Source organism: Eriocheir sinensis, chromosome 1, assembly GCF_024679095.1.
Source record: "Eriocheir sinensis breed Jianghai 21 chromosome 1, ASM2467909v1, whole genome shotgun sequence".
NCBI classification, from domain to species: domain Eukaryota; kingdom Metazoa; phylum Arthropoda; class Malacostraca; order Decapoda; family Varunidae; genus Eriocheir; species Eriocheir sinensis.
In genome coordinates, this window is record NC_066509.1 from 665,001 (window position 1) to 687,500 (window position 22,500).

At 44.7% G+C, this 22,500-nt stretch overlaps 1 long non-coding RNA gene across 1 annotated transcript; it reads left to right on the forward strand.

Moving 5' to 3' along the window:
* Positions 1–11,945: 11,945 nt before the first annotated feature.
* On the forward strand, positions 11,946–17,680 carry LOC127002362 (uncharacterized). The gene is made up of 2 exons (XR_007756113.1): positions 11,946–13,172; positions 13,314–17,680. It is a non-coding gene; the product is annotated as an uncharacterized LOC127002362 (long non-coding RNA).
* Positions 17,681–22,500: the final 4,820 nt, after the last annotated feature.

Genomic DNA, 22,500 nt, shown 5'->3' on the forward strand with positions numbered 1-22,500 from the left:
TAGAAAAGGCCGCAACACGCTGCTCCCATGAGGATTTCACAGAAGATTCCTATAAAGCGATACATTTTTTACTCTCCTCCTGACGTAGAGTAAAGGTTAGGAGAAAATACAGCCAGAGGAAAGCTAATCCAGACGCACCAGTGACACGGATGGGAGAGTTAAGACGTTGGCAGACCGGTTGCAGTTCCTGTCTCCTTACCCGCCTCTGTGATATTTACTATTCATGTACGGAACTAACTTTGGCTATTTTGAGATTACCCAAACTCGTTCCAGCTCCCCGAGGCTCGCTTTGCCCCAATAAGGCTCATTCTGCCTTCACGAGCCTCCCCTCGGCGCCCTAAGTTTGAGCCTGCTTCATTAGGGCTTGCTCCGGCTCAGCACGGCTCCCGCGGCGTCCTGGCTCGCCCTCACGACTTCGACGGCACGTGACTCCTTAAGGAAAGTCCCTCTCGTTGGTGATCTTTTAAGTGGCGGGTTATATTTTCCTTTACGGGAAGATTCAATGATTTACTGCCTTGCGTAGACTAGCACATAAAAAATACCAGACGTTCCTCCCCGCCCCACCCCGCCCCGCCCGGCCCCACCCAGCCCTGCCCCGCCTCAGCCCACTCACTCATTTTGGTGCTGTGCCGACGAAGCGACGGCATCAGACAGCCCCTGACGACACTTTTCTTGGGCTCAGAAGGCAAGGTACAGGCGCAAAACAAAAACATTGAAATAAAATGCCGTAAGTTACTACTCCAATAAAAAGTATTTTTCCTAAAGACATTCAAAATGGCCCAGCAGTAAATTCCCGGAACAGCCGCGCCGTCACTTAGCACGCGGTGATTTCCGCCGCGCCGGATACCCTTGGTCCGCGGCAATGACAGTGTGTGCCGTCTGGCGCTGTGGCATTACCTCGTCACACTTCTACTACTACTACGACTACTACTTCTACTACTACTACTACTACTACTACTACTACTACCACTACTACTACCACCACTACTATCACTACTCCCACTACCACTATTTTTACTCGTCATCGTATTAGACTGACAAAAAGAGTAAAATCTAGTCATGTATTTGATATTTCTCTTTCCTCTTCTTACTCCATCCTCCTCCGAAACCTGCTCATTCTTCTCCTTACATTGCACCATTTGTCAGCCCCAAACCGATCCTTCGTAAGTCCCAAACAGACCTTTCAAGGTATTAGCGCTCACCTTCGCGCCTCCCCCGTCCCGTCCCTGACCCAGCGCGGGCGTCGGGCAAGCCTCGGAGTCGCGCGTTTCTCTGCACCACCAAAGTATCGCTGGCGGGGCCGCGTGCCGCTAGGCGAGGCTCCCACCCATGATTTTCTTATCCACAAAATCTTCACGTTGCGGCACTTCCGTCCTCCATGAGAGCCTGACTTTGTAATACTGTGTTTCCCCTGCGGCGTGGGGTTGGGAGGGAGGAGAGGGATGGGGTGTAGCGGGGAACAGGAGGGGCAGGGGAGGAAGAGTAAGAAACAACGGAAAAAGTTTAGGAAGCAAGGCGCGGGTGAAGACAAATGAAGCTACACTTTGTAATGCTGGAAGTCCCTTGCGGCGGCGGGAAGGAAGGAGGTGGTGGGGTGGGGCGTAACGGAGGAGTGGAGTGGGAGGTAATGGATCAAGGAACAGCAAGAAGTATAAAGAGCAAAAAGTTTAGGAAGCAATGTGTGGGTGAAGACAAATGAAACTACGCTTGCTGTGGTTGCCCTGGATGGGAGGTTTGGGTCGTGAAGGAGGCGGGGAATAGAAGGGAAGGGATGGATCAAGGAAGAGCAAGAAGCATAAAGAGCAAAAAGTTGAAGAATGCAAGGCGTAAGGGAAGGCAAATGGAGCTACACTTTTTAACACTGATTTCCTTGCGGCGGCGGGAGGGAGGGTGTGGTGGAGGAAACATGGAGTGGCTTGCAGGGAAGGATTAAAGCACTTGTGTATCTACTCTTAGGAATGTTCAGTTCACTCCCGATGCAGCAAAGTATTCACTCCCGATGCAGCAGATGAGGAGGAGGAGGAGGAGGAGGAGGGGGTGTGGAGGGAGAAAGAGGAGAAGCAAACGTCAGGGAAGGGTAAGAATCATTGGGAGCAAAAAGTTAAGGCAAAAAGGAAATGTTAGGGGAAGGCAAATGAAGGAGAGCAAGGGAAGGGAAACCTGAGGAGGCGTGGCGGAGGAGGAGGAGGAGCAAGGGTCAGGGAAAGCCAGGAGGCAGTAGAAGGGCAGAAGTTACGTGGGGCAAAAAATGTGGACCAGGAGCTTAGGAAAGGGAGAAAAAAGAGGAGAATGGTAACAGACAAAGGCCAGAACAACCCAAGGAACCAAAGAAGTAGGAAAAGGTAGAGAAAAAAAATAGTAACAGACATAAGGCACAAAAAATAAGAAAGCAATGAAGCAAAAAATAATAGGTACCAAGGGCGTAGGAAAGGTAGGAAAAAAGAATGGTTCGGAAAAAGAGGGAGTAACAGTTATGGAACCAGGAGACGAGGGAAGAATGGACGTTATAGAAGGTAAGCAAGCAAATGATTAGAAAGAAGATGCTTAGATAAAAGATTAGAGAAAGGAATAGAAAAAAAAATAGAAGAAAGGCTTAGAAAAAAAAAACACGCGAGGGAAAAAGTTACTAGAAAAAAAGATTTGAAATTTTATCAGAAAAACTATTAGAAAAAGAACAGAAGAGGATTAGAAAAGAAGTTACTAAAGCAAGCGATTAGAAGAAAACAAAAGATAAAAAAAGACAAAAAATGAACAAAAACAACAAAAACAAGAACAAAAAGAACAACAGTAGGAACGCAAGAGGTAACCAGGAGTCCTTCAGTTACACCAATGGGCTCAAGGGAAGGTCAGGGGAGGGGGAAGGGGGAGGAGGAGAACCATGGAAAATAGGAAGCAAGGAAAAAGAAGGGTTATATGAAGCAAGGGGAGCGGGGAGAGCCGGGGAGAGCAGGAGAGAGGGACCAGAGAAAAGGGAGGCCATAATTTATAGTAGGAGATACAGGAGGCAGATATGCATGGGACAACAGGGAGAAATAGAGAAAGACAAGAGTTATGCGCAGAAAGACTTCCACTTATACTAGAGAAAGACTAACCCGTATATACGTAGAGAAAGAATGTACATAGGGAATAAATGAAGTTAGATGATACAGAGGGACAAGGAAACAAGGAAGAGGAACGAGACATAGGATAAACGGATAAACAGAGTCATGGATAACAATCATTAACCCAAGAATGCAGAATAAAGAAGGAGAAGAAGACGGTGATGTTTGATGATGCAGAGTGACAGGAAAAGGAGGAATGAGAAGGATCTAGGATAATAGGATAGATAGGATAGCCATTTAAAATAGAGACTGTCCCCCCTATCCACACCCACACCCACTCCAGCCCTGACCCCCGCCCCCTGCCGCCCCCCCTCACCCACCGACCTAACCGCCCACTTCTGACCCCTGCCCCCCCGCCCCCTCTCTCATCCACACACCCACCTACTCCAGCCCTGACCCACGCCACCTGCCGCCCTCCCTCACCTACCGACCCACCCACCCACCTTTGACCCCCGCCCTCACTGACCCTCCCCCACCTACCCACCTCTGCCCTGACCCCCTCGCGTGCTCGCCCCGGGGTAGGTCACGGCAGAGGCTATTTATACCCCCAGCAGGAAATTGTGGGGAGAGAGGAGGATGAGGAGAGGAATGAGGGAGTTTGTTGTTGATGTTTTTGTTTTTGTTTTCTTTTTCTTCTTTTCGTCTTTTTCTTCTTCATCTTTATCTTGTTCATGTTCTTTTTTCTTGGTCTTGGTGTTGTTGTTGTATTTAAGGAACATTGGGGAGATGAATTAGTATTAGGGATATAACGAAGAGGAGGAGGAGAAGGAGGAAGTTGAGGATGAGGGCGAGGAGGAAGAGGAGGAGGAGGAGGAGGAAGTGGAGGAGGAAGAGGAGGAGGAGGAGGAGGAACAGAATCATGAGAAGGCTACAGATGAGCTCATACACACACACACACACACACACACACACACACACACACACACACACACAAATACGCACAGACGTCGATGAACCAAGCGTGAGAGGAGATGTGAATGCATGCATGTGTGTGTGTGTGTGTGTGTGTGTGTGTGTGTGTGTGTGTGTGTGTGTGCATATCGAAACGGTGGAGACATAAACCGCACAGAGAAAAGGGGAGAGAGAAAGAGAGGGAGGGAGGGAGGAAGGGAGGGAAAGAGGGAGGGGGAGGGAGGAAAGAGGATGGCCCATACATGATAAGGAAGGGAGGGAAGGAGGAAGGGAGGAAAAGGGGAGGGAGGAAAGGGAGGAAAGATGGAAAGAGCGGTGGCTGCTGAGAGAGAGAGAGAGAGAGAGAGAGAGAGAGAGAGAGAGAGAGAGAGAGAGAGAGAGAGAGAGAGAGAGAGTGAGAACCAGGTAAACATAACCCCATAAACCTAACATGTTCTTCCTCCTCCTCCTCCTCCTCCTCCTCCTCCTCCTCCTCCTCCTCCTCCTCTTTATATTCTGTTCCAGGGTCGATTTTGTCATAGCTTTCCTAGGGTTTGGGGTGAAGGGGGAAGAGAGAGAGAGAGAGAGAGAGAGAGAGAGAGAGAGAGAGAGAGAGAGAGAGAGAGAGAGAGAGAGAGAGAGAGAGAGAGAGAGAGAGAGAGAGAGAGAGAGAGAGAGAGAGAGAGAGAGAGAAGAGAGAAAGAGGGTAAACAGTAAAGGGAACGAAGGAAAAAAAGGGAGTAGAGGGAGATAAAGAGGGTAAGAGATGAAGAATGGGGAGATAAAAGGAACAGGAGATAAGAGATGAAGAAAGGAAGTGGGATGAAAGAAGGGAATAAAGAAAGAAGGGGTAGAAAGGGAAACAGAAGAAGGAAACAAAGGATAAAGAAAATGAGGAAACAGGGAAGCGGCAGAGATGAAGGAAGGAAGGAAGGGGAGGAAGGGAAGATCGGTGGAGGGGAAGAGATGAGGAAGGAGGGGGAAGGGAGGTGAAAGGGAAGTAGGGAAAGAAATGGGGCAATAAAACAACCTTCCAAGGCACCCACCCCTCCTCCTCCTCCTCCTCCTCCTCCTCCTCCTCCTCCTCCTCTCGCGGTTAACCCCAAAGACGACACGATATGACACCCATACTTATTATTACACCACCCCTCCTCCTCCTCCTCCTCCTCCTCCTCCTCCTCCTTTACGTCTTTCTGTTCTTGCTCTTCTTCCTATTTCCTCATTCTACATAATTTTCTCTTGCTTCTTCTTCTTCCTCTTCTTTCTCTTCCTCCTCCTCCTTTTTTTTCTTTCTACTTCTGCTACTCCACCTCATCTTCCTCCTCTTCCTCCTCTTCCTCCTCTCTCCCTCCCTCTTCTGCTTCAATGGTTCTCTCTCTCTCTCTCTCTCTCTCTCTCTCTCTCTCTCTCTCTCTCTCTCTCTCTCTCTCTCTCTCTCTCTCTCTCTCTCTCTCTCTCTCTCTCTCTCTCTCTCTCTCTCTCTCTCTCTCTCTCTCTCTCTCTCTCTCTCTCTCTCTCTCTCTCTCTCTCTCTCTCTCTCTCTCTCTCTCTCTCTCTCTCTCTCTCTCTCTCTCTCTCTCTCTCTCTCTCTCTCTCTCTCTCTCTCTCTCTCTCTCTCTCTCTCTCTCTCTCTCTCTCTCTCTCTTAAACATTCCTCCTTATTTGCTATCTTTCTTTGTGTGTTTGTTTGTCTGTTTCCCTTGCTCTCGTACATTCACTGCCAGCGTTTTTTACCGTCTCTTTTATTCTCCTGTTTTATTCTCTCTCTTTCTCTTTCTCCTTCGTGAACGTAAAAATATCTGTTTCTTTGTTTCGTTGCACAGGACGAAGCGAAAGCATGTTCAGGGAATGCAACTTATTTGATTAACGAAGAGAGAGAGAGTCTGCCCTCCTGCCTACCATCCTACCTACCTATCTACCAACCTACCTGTTTGCCTGCTTGCCTGCCTGCTTTTCCTCGCCCGTATTTAGTTCGCATTTGAGGGATTGAAGTTGAAGACGTAGGTAGGAAAAGTGTGTGTGAGAGAACTAAGAGAAAGAAGCCTGAAACCGAGACTGAGCTAAGCAAGACAAGACAAGAACAGGGGCGGGAGAGGAGGTTGAAACTGAAGAGGGAGATAGAGGAAGGTAGGAAGAGTGTGCGTGAGAGAAGGAGAACGAAGAGGAAACCTGACACCTAGAGAGCCAGCAAGACAAGACAACAGAACAGGGGCGGGAGAGGAGGTAGAAGCAGAAGATGGGGATAGGAAAAGTGCATGAGGGAAGGAAAGCGAAGAGGAAGAAGCCTGACACCAAGAGAGCGAGCAAGGCAAGACAAGAACAGGGGCTAAAGAGGAGGTTGATGCAGAAAAGGAAGGAGGGAAGGAGAACGAAGAGGAAGAAGCCTGAAACCGAGAGAGAGAGAGAGAGAGAGAGAGAGAGAGAGAGAGAGAGAAGACAGCAACAAGACAATAACAACAGGGGCGGCGGAAGAGGAGGAGGAGGAGGAGCAGGTTATAACACGGGCGTCGAGAAAGTCATGTAGGATTATAAACCTGAAGGAGGAATGTTAATGGGGCGCCATGGCTTAACAGCGAAGGTCATCAGCCCGGCCCTGCAGAACACCGTGCTACAGGGAGGCGTCACGACCTTATTACAGGGGAGTGCCAGATACCTAGAGTGCCATCGATATATAGAAGGAAATATTTAAAGAAGCAGAAGGAGACGGGAAAAAAATCATGAAAGAAAGTGGTAGGAAAAGAGAAAGGGGAAATAAAGGAGGAAGAGGAGGAAACCAAATCAGAAAAACAGGAGAAGGAGGAGGAGAAGGAAAAAGGAAAACAGGAATTGGGAAACGGAAAGGAAGAAGAGGGGAAGGGGGAAGTGGGCTAAGGAAAAAAAAGAGAAAGAGTAGAAAAATAGGAAGAAAAAAATTAAAATCTTATAGAAGGGAAGGAGGAAGGGAAGGAAGGGAAAGGAAGGTAATGAACAGAGGAGGAGGAGGAGGAGGAGGAGGAGAGGCAGAAGAGGAGAGGAGAGGAGAAGGAGGAAGAGGAGATGGATAAACAAAACTAAAGAAGAACGAAAAGTAAAAAGACAGACAGACAAAAACAGCAGCAGAAACAGAGACAGAAAAAAATGGAATGGAAACGTCACTTGAAAGCCTCCCCGTGAAGCCCCGCTTTGTACCTCTCTCCGTTCTTTCCCTCCCCGCCTCGAGTGCAGCGTGAGTTTAGTGTAGTGGCCGTTGTTATATAGGGCGGGCAAGTGCTGTTAGCCTTTATGACCGTACTCGGGAATTTTCATCTCGGGAGGCCGCGCTTGGTGAGGAGGAGGAGGAGAGGAGAAGAGAAGAGGAGAAGGAGGAAGAGGAGATGGATAAACAGAACTAAAGAAGAACGAAAAGTAAAAAAAGAAAAGAAAAGATGAAGACAAAATGGAACAAAAGAAAAAATACAAAAGACTAGGAAAAAAAATGTAGATAAAGAAGATAGGAAAAGGAAGAGATGGCGTTGTACTGTAAAAAGTTGTACCGTTGAGCCACTAGCCGCTATTAGAAGCTACGAGCACCTCAGGTCATTCTTACACCCAGGGACAACACCGAGGCCCCTACTACTACTGTTGCCTCCCTCAGTGGACGGTGTTAAAGGGCGGTAGAGAGGTGCTGGAGAAGGGTTAGCATTACCAGTCTTTATACGGTAGATAGCACGAGCTATGCCAGCGATCTTGCTTGCCCCAGTGGACGCAGTAAGGGTGTGAGAGTAACGCTGGAGAAAGGTTTAACATTAGCGATCTTTATACGGCAGATAACACAAGCTATGCCACTGCTCCTGCTTGGTCGAGTGGACGCAGGAAGGGTGTGAGACTAGTGCTGGTGAGGGCTAGGATTGGAGGGCGTTGTACAGAGCAGAGGAAACCCGTGGGAGGAGAAGAAGAAGTACAAGAAAAAAAAAAGTTGGAGAATGAGTGTAAGTCCGTTCCGAGTGCTGTCAGGAGGGTAGTACTTGACGTATCTCCTGCCTTCGATATCATCTGCCTGGACCGGGTTCTTCCCACGCACACGCACTGAGAACGCACCGAGAACGCCCCGGACCGCCGATAAAATCACAAGGGGGGAAAAAAAGTCTCACAATGCGTTTTCACACGTTGAATTGTTGGGCAGCGCAAAGGAACTGCTCGTCACGGGAATGATTCTGCAACGGGTCATTTGAAAGGCAGCTCGAGTGTCGTCATAAACAGGATCGGGTTCTGAATGGACACCACAAGATCGAAGCGTCCCGCGAGGTGCATGGCATTCTTGGGTCCGCTATTGTTTGTGAGCTTTTAAAAATTATACACGCGTGATGGCACTCAGCGACATGCAGTAATCATATATGACCACATTGTTGATAAAATTCTTGGGTTCAGTATTGTTTGTAAGCTTGTAACAATGCACTTAAATGATTCCTCGGTTTTGACTCAGGTATTCGCTCATGACAGGCTGAAAATGTTTTGTCTGATACGAAATATTTATGAAGAGTCTCACTGAATGATATAACTCTTTGGTGTGTATTGTTTGTAAGCTTGTAACAATGCACGCGATATTCTGAATGATTCCTTGGTTTTGGTTCAAGAAGCTCGCTCGTGACAGGCTGAAAATCCCTTTATCTAATGCTAAATCTTCATGAAGTCTTACAGAAATTATAAAACTCTTGAGCCAGTAAACAGTTTGTAAGCTGGTAACAATGCACGATTCCTTGGTTTTGGTTCAAGAAATTCACTCGACAGGATGAAAAATTCTTTATCTAATACGAAATATGCATGAAGTCTTTAGAAATATACGAATAGGTTTGATTGACGTAGAATGACTCGTGTTGGTCAGCATTAATACTACACACAGCGCGGCTCTGAATAATTCTTTAGGTTATTAAATCCCGGAAATCCACCAGTAATACGATGATAATATTTAGGTTATCAGAGAACAAACAAACGGGCGAGCTTCAAGCCTTTAGTGGACCCATGCAGCGCTGGCGTGCGGCGGGGCGAGGCAAATGTGAAATGCATATTCAAAGGAAAATAATTGGGTTATCTGAAACCAAACCTACGAGCTTGAAGCCTTTAGCTGAACCTGCGCGGGAGAACGACTTGGTTAGGTAAATGTGAAGTGTGTATTGGCACTGAGAAAAGTAAGGACGTACGAGTTGCCAGGATGAGTATAAAGTAATATTCAGCGTTATTAAGAAAGGAGAGAAAGTGGAGTTATCTAAGTTATAAGGATGAGTATTAAGACTTAGTGGGATTCAACATTAAGGAAAGTAAAGTAGTGAAGTTATCTAAAGCCAAAAATATATGAAGCCTTAAGTTAAACCAGCGTGGGAGCTCGACTTGGCTGGGTAAAGGTAGAATGCTTATCAATGTTATACAGAGGCAAGGAAATAAGAGTTCTTAGGATGAAAATTAAGTGGCATTTAACATAGGGAAAGGTAGAGCAGTTGAGTTATCTAATGGCAAGTGTATATAGAGCCTTCAACCGAACCTATACGTAGGAAGTAAGAGGTTGTTGAAGATAAATATGCAAGACCCGCCACCGCGAACAAACGAAGGGAAAAGAAGTCCACGAGATGGTTAATTAAGCACGACACAGCAATCAACATACACAGAGGTAGAAATATCAGCAAAACCTGAATGAAAAATAAAGAAATGGTTAAGTATACGAATAACTATAGAATCGATGTAACTCTTGATCTAAAGGAAGTCCACGAGATGGTTACTTTAGCATGACACAGCAATCAGCATAAACAGAGGTGAAGATACTAGCCAAAGCGTGCTTGGCAAAAAAAAAAATAATACATGGTTGATAAATAAGTAAGTAAATAATGAATCACTATAAAAAAAAGACTCTCACAAATTAAAGACGAGTACACAAACACCAATTTCCAGTCAACATAAACAAAGTAAGAAAAAAAAAACATTACCAAAATCTTCGAAAGCAAACAAAAAACAAAAAAACAAAAACAAAAAAACAAAAAAAACGGCCAAGTAAACGCCAATCACCAATTACCATCAACAACAGCAAAGCGAAAGGTATAAAACAAAAATAAAGTCTTCAAAAGGTGATAAATTTGAGTACGACGAAGCCTGAGTCTCTACAGCGAAGACGAAAGGAGAAAGACGAAAGAAACAAAAGAAAAACCTGTTACTACGTGGTTCTGCGCACCCATTACGTTGTTCCTTTCACAGTGTTTTCGTTGCGAGGCGGAGAGAGGGAGGGAGAGGGAGAGGGAGAGAGAGGGTAAAGTAAGGAGTGGAGGAATAAGTGGGTAGTAAAGGGTGGATGGAGGAGGAGGAGCGGGAGGTGGAGTGGGAGGTTAGGTAAGGACTGTGGATGGGTATTGAATCATGTGGAAGGGAGAGGAGGAGAGGTGAAGTGGAGGACAGGAAGGGAGGGGTAGAAGAGAGGCGAGAGAGAGAGAGAGAGAGAGAGAGAGAGAGAGAGAGAGAGAGAGAGAGAGAGAGAGAAGGGAGAGAAGGGAGGAAGGGAGGGAGGGTGTTCGTCAATTCCCTTCCTCTGCGTTCCTCGCCAATGACTTTATGAGCTGAAGATCTTGTGTGTACCGTGAAGTGTATGCTGTCTGTCTGTCTGTCTGTCTGTCTGTCTGTCTCTGTGTGTGTGTGCCTTTCCTTCCTTCCTTCCTTCCTAACTCTCCTTCTTTCTTTCCTTCCTTCCTTCCTTCCTTCTATGCTTCTTTGTTTTCATCTCCTCATCCTCTTTCACTTCGTTCTTTTTCATCTTCGTTTTTTGTTATTTTCTCTTATTTTCTTTCCATGGTTTCCAATACATATGCATTTCCTTCCTTCCTTCCTTTCTTTCTTCATCTCCTTTCTTCTGTATTTCTTGTCTTTCTGTTCCCTTTCCATTCTTTCCTTTATTCGTTCTTTTCCTTCATCATTTTTTTATTACTTTTTTCTCTTTCGTTTTCTTCCATTTCTTCGTCCCTGAACCCACTCTTGTACTCCACTCTTGAACCTTTTCCTTCCATCTTCAATTCCTGCTTCTTCATGCTCTCTCTGTTTTCATCTTTGTTTTCCCTCCTCCTCCTTCTCCTCCTCCTCCTCCTCCTTCTCCTCCTCCTCCTCCTCCTCCTCCTCTTGGCTGCGTGTCAGTGGGTCGGTCAAGCATGGAGAGAGAGAGAGGAGGGAGGAAGGAAAGTGAAGGAGAGGAAGGGAAGGGAAGGGAGGAAGAGGAGGGAATGGAGGGAGGGAGGGAGGGAGGGAGGAAAGGAAGAAAGGTTGCCAAAGATGTACTACAGGGAGAGAATGACCACACACACACACACTCACACACACACACACACACACACACACACACACACACACACACACACACACACACACACTCACCTGTACATACATTAATTTTTTTTCTCTCTTCTTTTCAGGTATGTGTTTGGAGGAGGCGGAGAAGGAGGAGGAGGAGGAGGAGGAGGAGGAGGAGGAGAAGGAGGAGGAGGAGTGGAGTGACCCCTTCCCTCGCCTTGCCTCTCAATGAACTCCACTCGTTTAGGTCATCCTCAAGGTCACACGAGAGGAGGTAAGTAAGGTGCTGACCGCTTAAGTTCATCATTGTTGTCTCTTGCGGCCAACGTTCGAATCCCTCAACGTTTTTTTTCATTATTTTTCAACAGGCAATTTGTTTATAAAGTCTTGGTCGGTATCCTTAGACCCTTCCACCTCTCACATCAACTATATCCAGAGGCCGAAAAGGAGATTAATTGGGGTTTTCATGAGTGGTGTTTTAGATTCACGGTACAGAAGAAGAATCACACTACCAGAGGGGTCATTAAACTATACCCCTGGAAATGCCCCCAAACTCCCACGAAATGCTCCCAAACTCCCACGAAATGATCCCCAAACTCTCACGAAATGCCCCCAAACTCTCACGAAATGCCCCCAAACTCTCAGGAAATGCCCCCAAACTCCCACGAAATGCCCCAAACTCCCACGAAATGCCCCCAAACTCCCACGAAATGCCCACAAAATTCCCACGAAATGCCCCCAAACTCCCACGAAATGCCCCCAAACTCCCATGAAATGCCCCCAAACTCCCACGAAATGCCCCCAAACTCCCACGAAATGCCCCCAAACTCCCACGAAATGCCCCCAAACTCCCACGAAATGATCCCCAAACTCCCACGAAATGCCCCCAAACTCCCACGAAATGCTCCCAAACTCCCACGAAATGCCCCCAAACTCCCACGAAATGCCCCCAAACTCCCACGAAATGCCCCCAAACTCCCACGAAAGCCTTGTCAAATATGTGTTTGTGTGTGCTTGGCCGCCGAAGTGTTTGAGAATACGACCTTTGATGTCCATTGCATTGTCTTAATCAGGGTTCATCAATCTGTTGGTGAGGTTGCTGCCAAAATTCCAATTCATCTAAGTCTATTTCTATTTCTTTTAACAGGCAGATTGTTTATTAATACTTACCGGCCATTGTATATATTTAATGATGCCTTATGTCCATCGCTACGTCTAAATCAGTGATAATTTAAGTTCGTCTATCTCTAATATATATATTTTTTTTTAGCACAAGAAGATTATTTGTTGATGCTTATTGATTAACGTATATTTATTGAAGCTTAAATGTCCATCGTATTGTCTTAAACATGGTTCGTAAATCTGTTGGTGAGGTTCTGCGTGTCGCAAAACTTAGCGAGCATCAAAGTTTACACATTTTGTTCACTCTAAGATGCTAATGTGTCGTGTGATGGTTTGTAGCACACTCAGGGTACGTCAAGGTGTGTTTAACAATGCGACGCTACTTCTAGGCAACATATAGCCCCTTGAACCACGAACTTAGCGTAGAAAAGCGTTTGCATAAGTTTTTTTCACTCCAAGATGCTGATACTGTTATTGAAGCACACTGAAGATACGTCAAGGTGTGTATTTCAATGCGACGCTACTTCTAGGCAACATATAGCCCCTTGAACCACGAACTTAGCGTAGAAAAGCGTTTGCATAAGTTTTTTTTCACTCTAAGATGCTGATTCGGTTATTGAAGCACACTGAAGATACGTCAAGGTGTGTATTTCAATGCGACGCTACTTCTAGGCAACATATAGCTCCTTGAACCACGAACATGGTGTAGAAAAGCGTTTGCATAAGTTTTTTTCACTCCAAGATGCTGATACTGTTATTGAAGCACACTGAAGATACGTCAAGGTGTGTATTTCAATGCGACGCTACTTCTAGGCAACACATAGTCCCTTGAACCACGAACTTAGCGTAGAAAAGCGTTTGCGTAATTTTTTTTCACTCCAAGATGCTGATACGGTTATTGAAGCACACTGAAGATACGTCAAGGTGTGTATTTCAATGCGACGCGACTTCCAGGTAACACACAGCACGGTGGACAGCTGGTTGCAACTGTCTTGAGTAACTTACCTTCGTCGAATATCAAGAGGAGTTTTTCTTTGTTTTTCTCATCTGTTTCTCAGAGGCCCATCGCTCTCCATAGATTAAAAGTAACTGGTATCTTAAAGTGTTCTCTTGTTTCACTTGTTTCTAGAGGTCCGTCGCTTTTTATACGTCAGGAACTACTGATTTAAAATGCTCTCTTGTTCGCCGCCTCGTTGCCAAAGTTTTTAATTCCTCACTTTATTCTCAGTTGTTGTTTTCACGTTTTCTTTCACATCATGATTCCTGTTTAGTAATGGTTAATAGCCATCGCGTTACCTAAAGACTAAGAATTACTGGCTTTATAATATTATGTTCTTTCGTTGGTCGTCTGTAGTCTCGTTGCCAAAGTTTCTGATTCCTCACTTTTTTCGTTCTCTATTGTTGTTGTTTTCACGTTTTTCTGCATCATGACTCTTGCTTAGTAATAGTCAATGGCCATCGTGTTGCCTAAAGATTCAGAATTACTGGCTTCATAATATTATGTTCTTTCGTTCGTCGTCTACATAGTGTCTGGTTGCCAAAGTTTCTGATTCCTCACTTTTTTCGTTCCCTATTGTTGTTGTTTTCACGTTTTTCTGCATCATGATTCCTGTTTAGTAATTGTTAATGGCCATCGTGTTGCCTAAAGATTCAGAATTACTGGCTTCATAATATGTTCTCCCGTTCGTCACCTACAGAGCCTCGTTGCCAATGTTTCTGATTCCTCACTTCATCCTCTTTTGTTGTTTTTCTCGTTTTCCCGCATCATGATTCCTGTCTAGCAATGGTTAATGGCCATCGCGTTGCCTAAAATGTCGTGTTTATCTCCGCTTCTTTGTTCCCGCGAGTTTGTATTGTCTTTCCCGTGTTTTTATTTGGCGTCCGCTGTTTGCTTCTTAATTGCTTGGTCATAGTTATCCGCCTCCGCCTTAATCGCTGCCAAATTTGCTGGTTTTGTGGGAAGAGAGAGAGGGAGGGGAGGAGAGGAGGGGAATAGGGCCTTGTCTGACGCCATCCCCCAAAACTTCACCCGGGTCTTAAGTGTTATGGCTGTTGCTAAAACGCTTCCAGAAACAGCGGTCCTTAAGCTGTGTTGGGATGACTTTTTATTTACAAGCTGAGGTTAGATTGCACTTCTTTTCCCGTCTTTTTGTTTTACTTTATTTACTCTCCCTATCTATCGGGGAGGCGGTTAGCGAGCGGGCGCAGCATCCAGGAGGACGCAGGTTCGATCCCGCCCGCCACCACAAGCTGGGATTTTTCAGTCACCGCCGAGTGGCCTAAGTCTACCCACATGCTGTCCTGAAGACCACCTATCAACCCAGACTCTAGATTTTCTCTTTAAATGAGAGGTTCAAAGATGAGCTCAGGGGGGCAGCATGAACCAAGCAAGACGGCGCCACTATAAACACTCGCCTGCGCTACAACGGGCTGGGGCCGGCCATCAGACCCCACCACGATAGCGAAACGTAAAGGCAAAGAAGAAGAAAAAAATATTTAATATCTATCTGTTCTTTTATTCGTTAAAGTGTCATCCTAGACACTTATCGAGGACGAAAGAACGAGAGTAGTATGCATAAACACTTATCGTCAATGCTGCCCTTCTCCTCATTTGTCCAGCGCCAAGTGGGTGTGTACTCTGTTGTTTCTCAAGGCTAGGAGGAGGTGTATTTGCTAATGGTGTTCCCGCTGTTGGTTGGCCTATCATAAGAGACTGTCATAAGAGGATTAAGCTGACTGATCATAAGGGACTGGAAGAGACTCACGTATTCAATTCCCTGTGTTTCTAGGTTTGCAGAGGTTGTGTAGAGATCATTCCAGTTCGTTTCTCAAGTAATATATTTCCCACGTTTACTATAGTGTCATTCATGGAAGAAAGAGGAGGAAAGATAGAAAGAAAAAACTATAATAGAAGCATTGGTTTTACGAAGGATGAGGAGGAGGAGGAAGGGGAGAAGAGGAGAAGGAGGAGGAGGAAAGATAAATAGAAAAATCATCATAGGAGCATTGGTTTTATGAGGGATGACGAAGAGAAAAAGTAGGAGGAGCAAAGATAGATAGAAAAACCGTCTCAAAGGAGGAGGAGGAGAGGGAAGAAGAGGAGGAGGAGGGGGAGGAGGCGTGGCAATACAGGGGATGGGAGGATCTGTATTGAGGGTACACAGACGAGGCACCCAGTCAGTCAGTCACCAACAGCTCGGGGCAGCGGAGGGAGGTGAGGTGAGGTGGCGGGGTGGCGGGGTTGGGGGGAGACGTTTCTGGGTTAGCATATGACTCAGAACTTGTGTGTGTGGGAGGGGCAGGCGGCCGGTGAATGAAGCCTCGAAGGGGTTAAACAAAAGAAGGCAGGACTGAGAGAGGTTTGAGGTCACCAGTTACATTTTTAAACTAGACGGGAGAAAGTCGAAAGTATTAAGATTCCAGAAATAGCTTTAAAATAAATGATTGGAGGATAGATATGGAGAAACAGAATGAAGCCTGGGCGGGTTAAACAAAAGAAGGCAGGACTGAGAGAGGTTTGAGGTCACCAGTTACATTTTTAAACTAGACGGGAGAAAGTCGAAAGTATTAAGACTCCAGAAATAGCTTTGAAATAAGTGACTGGAGGATAGATATGGAGAAACAGAATGAAATCTTTTGGGGTGAAACAAAAGGAGGCGAGCTTGGCAGAGGTTTGAGGTTAGCAATTGCATTTTTTAGCCAGACAGGACAAAGTTGAAAGAATTGAGGCTTACGAAATAGCTGTAAATGGAGGGATTGAAGGATAGATGTGGATGAGCAGAAGCAAAACGGGCGAAAGTTGAAAGCACTGAGGTTTGAGAAATAGTTGTATAAGAATAGTCGAAGGATAGATATAGGAAAAAAAAACACAGAATGAAAGTTGAAGGTATTGAAGCTTAAAAGATAGTCGTAAACAATGTATTGAAGTGTAGATATGAATAAGTAGAAGCTAAATGGCAGAGTTGAAAATATTAAGGCCTTAGAAATAGTTGTAAAATGAGTGATTGAAGGATATAAAAACTGATGAGGGAAGGTGAAAATATTAAGACCAGAAATAGATAGTTGTAAAATAAGGGATAAACAGAAGCTAGACAAGGGAGAAATTTGAAAGTACTGACGGGAAAGGAAGTACAATCTAACCCCAGCCAAAAAAAAAAGAAAAAAAAAAAAATAAGGATAAGAAAAAAAATAATTAAAACTAAGATTGCGAAATAGATGTATATAAGGGACTGAAGGATAGCTATAGGTGGGAGAGATGATGGGGAGGAGAGGAGAGGTGGAGGAAGGGAGTGGAGGAAAGGAGAGAGGTGGAGAGAAGTGGAGGAAAGGAGGAGGAGGGTACCCACTGTCCTATCCACTCTTACAGCCAGTCACGCCGCTGCCTTGAGTTACACAGCTGCTCCCCCCTCCCCCTACCTCCCCTCCCCCCTAACACCTGACGGAGGAAGGGGGAGGGAGGGGGGATGCGCTAACAAGGGAGGTGAGGAGGAGAATTGGAGGAGGGGGGGGCAGAGCAAGCAAAGAGGAGCAAATATGGAGGGGTGGAGGGAGGGAGGGGTGTGGAGGTATGGAGGTAGGACGTGAGGGAAAAATTAGGAGGAGAAGGAGAAGGAGATGGAGGAGAAGTGAAAGGTATGAGGCGTAGGAGAAAGAGGAGGAGGAGGAGGAGAAGGAGGAAGAAAATGAGTATCTGGTGGAAAATGAAGAGAAGAAGAAGAGTATGAGTGGAAGGAGGAAGAAAAGGAAAAGAAGGAGAAGAAAGAAAACGAAAAGAAGGAGGAGAAGAAGGAGGGAGAGGAGGTGGAAGAGTAAAATAAAAGTAGAGACGAAGAAGGAAAGATGAAAAACAGGAAAAGATGAAAAAGAAGGAAAAGAATAAGAGAGAAAGATGAAAGAAACAAGAATGAGGAAGAAGAAACACAAGAATCAGAAGAAAAAAGAGAAACAAGAAGAAGAAAAAAAACAAGAAAGAATGAGGTACAAGAGGAAGAGGAGGACAAAGAAGAAGAAGAAGAAGAAGAAGAAGAAGAAGAAGAAGAAAAAAAAAAGAAGAAGGAGGAAAAGGAGGGGCCAGGATACATTCTTTCAACCACACCTTCCCCACACACACACCCTGGCATGCGGGCGAAGACAGGTGTTCTGACGTCAGGAGAAGACAGGTGTGAGGGGCCCGTAGGAGCTCATCAACACACACACAAACACACACACACACACACACACACACACACACACACACACACACACACACACACATACACACACACACACACACACACACACACACACAGACAGACAGACAGACAGCACAGGAAAACAGGATGGACGGTAGGATGAATAAGTAGTACTAATAATAGTATATAAACTGAGGCCACCAGTCTAAAATAAAACTGTAAAGATATAAAAAAAATAAAAGAAAAACCAGCAAAGAAGTGAAGAAAGTTTGGACGTGCTTAAAACATCGTCATTTGCGTTCATTTAAAGTGACAGTTAGCTCACCATCAATTACCAGCTCACTTACCTCCTCTCACTCACTTATAAGCAAGCATATGAACGCCCTCCCTTTCTCGCTCCCCCTCCCTGCAACCCACACCCACCCACACCCTTCTCTGTAAACTGGAAAGCAATTAATTTACCGGCAAAATTTACATCGAGTCAACTGTTCTTTCTCCCCTTTCTCTTGCAAGCAGCTCACACTCGCCTTCTTTCACTCTCCTACAAGCATGAATATTTACTCCTTTTTCCTCCTAATATAAAGCTACACCCACCCACGTCCTTCTCTATGAACTGGAAACCAATTCATCTACCTTTCTTTCTCTTGCAAGCAGCTCACACTCGCCTTCTTTCACTCTCCTACAAGCATGAATATTTACTCCTTTTTCCTCCTAATACAAAGCTACACCCACCCACGTCCTTCTCTATGAACTGGAAACCAATTCATCTACTTTCCTTTCTCCTGCAAGCAGCTCCCATCCACTCACTCTGACTCACTCATAAGCAAGAATAGTCACTCCTTTTCCCTCTAAACTAAAGCAACAACCACCCACGTCCATCTCTATAAACTGGAAACCAATTAATATACCTTCAAAACTTTCGTCGAGTCAGCTGTTTCTCCTCCTTCTTCCCTTTCTCTCGCAAGCTGTTTGTTTTTTAGTGAGAGAAGGAGTGAGTGAGGTCTTTGGTTGGTGCTGTTTTTCTTTCCTCACCTCGCCGCGTCGTGTGCAAGTAATGGTAAAAGAGAGAGGAAGAGGAAGAGGGAGGAAAAAAAGGCGCTAGATCACGTCCCACACCTGACAGCACCTGACGACGAACTAGTTAGCGCTTTGTTGCATCATCATTGTCGAGGAGGAGAAGGAGGAGCAGGAGGAGGAAGTTGAAGTGCAAGTGACGTGTGGGTGATTAGGGTTGATGTAAAATGTCTTCATGTTGGTTGGATGGATTGCTCTTCTTCTCTTGGCTTCTCCTCCCTCTCTCCCTCTCTCTCCCTCTTGTGTCTTTTGGGTACAAGTTGCGGGAAAGTGGTTGCAGTTGATCGGGAATGTTGTCGTGTTGGATTGATGGACTTCCCTTTTATGGTCTTGATTTTTGGAGTTTTTTTTGTAGATTGTACGAACATAAGAACATAGGAGTCCTCAAGAGGACCCTCGACGTACACAGACCAGTTCTTGTAAGGGATTGATGGACGTTTTATTTCGGTCTTCTCGTTTTGTTTTATGAATAATGCAAATTTAGACGCTTGAGTCAGTCCTCGCAATCTTACATTAACGATCTGATGGAATGTATTTCTCTTCCTTCTCCTCCTCCTGCTCCTCCTCCTCCTCCTCTTACCTTCCCTTTCGCCTTCTTCTCGTTCCTCTCCTCCTCTTCCTCTCTTCCCTTTCCCTTTCTTCTCGTCTCTCTCCTCCTTCTCCTCACTTCCCTTTCGCTTTCTCATCCCTCTTCTCCTCTTACTCTCATTCCTCTCACACCTCCTCCTCCTCCTCCTCCTCCTCCTACTCCTCCTCCTCCTACTCCTACTCCCTTCCTTTCGCCTCCCTCCTGTCTTGCCCACCACCACCTGTCTCCCAGCGCGTGTCGTCGTGAGGCCGCCGCCCCTTACCACCTAACTGTCCGGGGGTCAGTGCCCAGGATAAGGGTGGCAGGTGGCGTGGGCGCGGGGGGCAGGGGGAGGAGCAGAGGGGGCGCCTTCGTGGGCCCTGCGGCGGCGATGGTGGCGGCGGGGACATGGGTGTTGGTGGTATGTGGTGGCAGTAGTAGTAGTAGTAGTAGGAAGAAGAGAGTAAGGAAAGAAAAGCGAAGGAGGAGGAGGAGAGAAAAGGGAAGGGAGAGGAAAAAAAGGAAGAGGTAAGAAAGGATGGGAAGGGAAGGGAAGAGAAAGGGAGAAAGGATGAGAATGAAGAAGGAAAAGGAAGGAACGGAAAAAGTAGTAGATGTAGTAGTAGTAGTAGTAGTAGTAATAATAGTAATAGTAGTAGTAGTAGCATTGATAAGGGAACAGCCAAAAGTATATATATTGACAGATTTCCAAGTCCTCCTCCTGCCATCTATGATCAAAAAGAAGTCATGAATGTATATTGAAAGTTAATAAGTTGACACACACACACACACACACACACACACACACACACACACACACACGCACACGCACACGCACACAAACACAGCCTTACTTATTTATACTTGTAGGGCAGAATAGCGTGAAAAGACATGATTTAATATACAAGAAGAAGAAGAAGTACAGGAATAAAAAGAGGAGGAGGAAAAATCTAAACGCTACAAATTCTTACAAGACGAAAAGTAAAAACGAAGAAATATTGAAGTCGAAGAAAAATAAATGACGTTGGAATTCTAATAAAGTAATAAAAATAATAATAAAAAAAGGGTGAAAATATTAACAAGTTCTGATGCTAACGTCTTTTTTTTTTTACGTCTGAATATTATGAAGAAACGGACGAACTTACTCTCCGTACAGTGAATAAATAATGAAGTTTTAAATTGAATAAACTTTTGAAATCAGTTCCATTACGTAGTTTATCAGAGAGAGAGAGAGAGAAGGGTGCGTGAGGCAATATTTCAACTTCACAAAATTCTGTCAAAGTAAAAACGAGATGTGGATGGCAAGGAGAGAGTGGAGGAGGAGGAGGTGGAGGAAGAGGAGGAGGAGGAGGAGGAGGAGGAGGAGGAATCAGACCAAGCGTATCTCCATTATTTATATTGTCCATTAATGCCTCGTACTCAGCCAGTCTTTACTCTTTCCTCCTTTCCCCCTCCTTCTCCTCTTCCTCCTCCTCCTCCTCTCTTCCTTCTTCCATTCGTTCCCTTTTCTTCCTTTCCAATTCTCTTTCCATTCCATATCTTTTACTTTTCTCTTTTTCCCTTCCCTCTTCCCTTCTTCTCTTTTCTTTCTTACCTTTTCTTTCTTTTTCTCTCTCTCTCTCTCTCTCTCTCTCTCTCTCTCTCCCTTTCCCTTTCCTCCCCTACCTTTCTTTCTTTCCTCTCTCTTCCTCTGTCTCTCCTCTTCCCTTTCCCCAGTCTCTTCTATCTCCTGCTACTACTTCTACTACTACTACTACTACTACTACTACTACTTTTACCGGTACTATTATTAATCTATTTTACGTTTTCCTTCCTCTTCCTCTCCTCCTCTTTCTCTTCCTCTTCCTCTTCTCCTCCTCCTCTCTCGTAAAAGCTTTGAAAAAATACACGAGTCTTCCTTTTTTTCTGGTTCAGCCTCCCTTCGTTTTTTGTGTGTCCCTGGCCATATATTTTCCAACGTTTATTTTATTGCTGTTTATTGGGCGGGAAAAAAACGTTGCCAAGGTAGGAGTCGTTTTTACTTACGTTAGCGTTTGTATTTTTTGCCCTGTAGCTTCCTTTTGTTAGTATATTTTCCTTTTTTTTTTGTATTCCTGTTTTTTTTCCTTTTCTTTCATTCACATTCTATTTTCCTGTTCTTTCTTTTTTTTCTGTTATGTTATTCGGATTCCTGTTTTTTTCCCTCGTTTTCTGTTTCCGTATGTCTGTTTCTGTCTCTGTCTATGTTTCTCTCTCTCTCTCTCTCTCTCTGTATTTCTATCCTTATTGTATTTTCATGAACTTTTTTTCATATATATATTTTTTTTCTGCAGGTTTCTGGCTTCCTGTTATCATTTCTTTTTTTTTTTTCTTTCTCGCGTTCTTTTTCTTCTTTTTTGATCGTTTAATCCCAGTTTTCGAAGCCACTTAACTTCCTGGAGCAAAGAATTCACCGTTTTTTGCATTTCTGTTTATTCAAGTTTCTCATTTGTGGGGGTATTTTTGTTTTCATTTTATTATTCCATTGTGTTCCAAGTCCCTCCTTTTCCTGACGTTTCCTTGCGCCATATATTCAAGGCCACCAAACTCTAAACCTTCACCAACAACAAAATATTATATAATTTTCACATTGTTTTTGCTCTTCATTCATTTTTTTCATCAGTATCTTCCGCATCCTTCTTTTTCCTATCCTTCCCTTCAGACATATTCTCAAATCCACCAAACTCTAAACCTTCATCAACAACAAAGCACTATATAGTTTTTCACATTGTTTTTGCTCTTCATTATTTTTTTTCATCAGTATCTCTCACATCCTTCTTTTTCCAATACGTCCCTTGAGCCATATTTTCAAATCCACCAAACTCTAAACCATCATCAACAAAGCATTATATAGTTTTTCACATTGTTTTTGTTCTTCATTATTTTTTATCATCAGTATCTTCCGCATCCTTCTTTTTCCTATCCTTCCCTTGAGCCATATTTTCAAAGCCACTAACCACTAAACAAAACTTCACCATGCACTAACAAGCATTTTCTCCGCTTATATGTATCACAGTGCATTATATTAGACGTATATACAGCGCATTAGTTTTACAGTTATTTTTTTCCCGCATCTTTCCTTCTGCAGTCATTTCCTCGATCCACATTTTCAAAGCCACCAAACAAAGCTCTCTCCATCTATTCGTATTACAGAGCATTACATTAGTTTTTCCAGTTCTTTTATCGCGTGTGTGTCAGTTGCGTTACAGTCACACGCTTCAATGGCTTTGGAAAGGTGGGTGGGTGTCTGGCGGGCCTTAACAAACGAGAAAGGGGCGAG